The sequence below is a fragment of the Theropithecus gelada genome, chromosome 19 (genome assembly GCF_003255815.1).
Source record: "Theropithecus gelada isolate Dixy chromosome 19, Tgel_1.0, whole genome shotgun sequence".
Lineage (NCBI taxonomy): Eukaryota > Metazoa > Chordata > Mammalia > Primates > Cercopithecidae > Theropithecus > Theropithecus gelada.
The window spans coordinates 9,988,271-9,990,404 of record NC_037687.1 but is presented as its reverse complement, the minus strand read 5'-3'; positions in this window follow the sequence as shown (position 1 = coordinate 9,990,404).

The following is a 2,134-nucleotide window of genomic DNA, read 5'->3' as shown; positions in this document are numbered from 1 at the left end:
TTTTTTTTTTTTTTTTTTTTTTTTTGTATTTTTAGTAGAGACGGGGTATCACCATGTGGGCCAGGCTGGTCTCGAACTCCTGACCTCATGATCCACCCGCCTTGGCCTCCCGAAGTGTGGGATTACAGGTGTGAGCCACTGCACCTAGCGGTACAAAGAATTTCTACATTTTCTTCTGGCCCCCATTCCTGCACCGATTTCTCCTTTTCGAATGTATTCCTCCTGCCACTTTCTCTGGGCAACTTCGTGCCACTTCGGAACCACTGTCCCGAGGAGCTAGAGGCCTCCTCTCTGACCCTCCAGAGCCCAAATCCACAGCTTCCCCAAATTTTATCAGCTGCCACTTGATGACTTCTCCTCTTCTCTCTGAGGCCCGGAAACCACGGCTGGAGGTGGGGAGGGGATGGCGACTGAGGTCCATTCCTCATTCTCAGACCTCATTGGTCAATTGCACTATTTGGGGCACAAGTGGGAAAAACCAGTGTGGGTGGCTGGGGAGGGCTTTGGGACTCTTGATGTGGGGTAGGGCGCAACTTGAGAAAATTCTGGGGGCGATGTTTGCACAGACACCCTCCTTTCAAAAACAGCCACCCCCAGGCTATTTTTGGGTCCACACCTGCAGCCCCAGCTAAAGTACCAGGTCTCCCGAGCAAGGCAGAGAGAAGCCTTGAGCCTGAACCCTGCTGTGTCTTCTTTCAAGATTTTTTTTGGTTTGTTTTGTTTTTTGTTTTTTGTTTTTTGTTTTTTTTTGAGACGGAGTCTCGCTCTGTCCCCCAGGCTGGAGTGCAGTGACCGGATCTCAGCTCACTGCAAGCTCCGCCTCCTGGGTTTACGCCATTCTCCTGCCTCAGCCTCCCGAGTAGCTGGGACTACAGGCTCCTGCCACCTCGCCCGGCTAGTTTTTTGTATTTTTTAGTAGAGACGGGGTTTCACCGTGTAGGCCGGGATGGTCTCGATCTCCTGACCTCGTGATCCGCCCGTCTCGGCCTCCCAAAGTGCTGGGATTACAGGCTTGAGCCACCGCGCCCGGCCCAAGATTTTTTTTGTTTTGACATGGTTTCAAGATTTTTGTTTTGTTTTGTTTTTCAGATGGAGTCTACTCTGTCACCCAGGCCGGAGTGGGGCAGTGGTTCAATCTCCGTTCGCTGCCACCTCCACCTCCCAGGTTCAAGCAATTCTCCTGCTTTAGCCTCCCGAGTAGCTGGGACTATAGGCACCTGCCATCACGCCTGGCTAATTTTTGTATTTTTAGTAGAGACAGGGTTTCACTATGTTGGCCAGGCTGGTTTCAAACTCCTGACCTCAAGTGATCTGCCCGCCTTGGCCTCCCAAAGTGCTGGGATTACAGGTATGAGCCACTGTGCCCAGCCTTCATCTTTCAACTTATATTGAATGGAGCATGGGAGTGGCAGTGGCTAGGGACATTTCCTAGGGACACTCTCCCCTAACCTGCCCCAGAAGGATTTCACAAAAACCTGTGGATAATGGAAGGGATGTTACGGTACAAACGTATATTTATGTGTGTGTGTGTGTGGGTGGGTGCGTGCATAGGCGTGATGTCTGTGACCCCCCTCTCCCCATTACATTTCCCCAGAATGAATGCTGTCCTGTCTTCTCATGTCTGTGTTGAAGCTGCCAAAGTCAGGGAGCTCTGGTCCTGCCCAGACCTCTTTGGAATTGCTGGCCCCTCCCCCCACTGGAGAGCTGGGGTGCAGCTCACCTTGGGGAAGGAAACCTCATGCCTCAGAGTAATTTCTTGTGAATGCGAAGCCTGGGGGAGCGGGTCTTTGGGGGGCAAGGAGCCAGTCAGGGGCTTGTTTCCTCTCATAGAGCTCCCCAGACATGCCCCCGCAATGCCTGAAACCCAGACCTAGGCTAATAAACGGTTCAGTTTCTCTTTCTGGTGGTTGGTGTGTCTTTTCAGGGAGCACTTTCCCCCAGGAGTGCCCCATGGCTGGGCTGGATGGAACGGGAGGGGGGCTGCTGCCTGAGTAACTCATCCTTTGCCAACCTTCCCCTTCTGTGCCCCTGACACCCTTAACCTGGCCTGAGCCAGGAGAAAACAGAGGTCAACCGGGATCTTTCTCAGGGGCAACTCTCCTGCCCCTCCCGGGGATTAACTAGGCCTGGGATC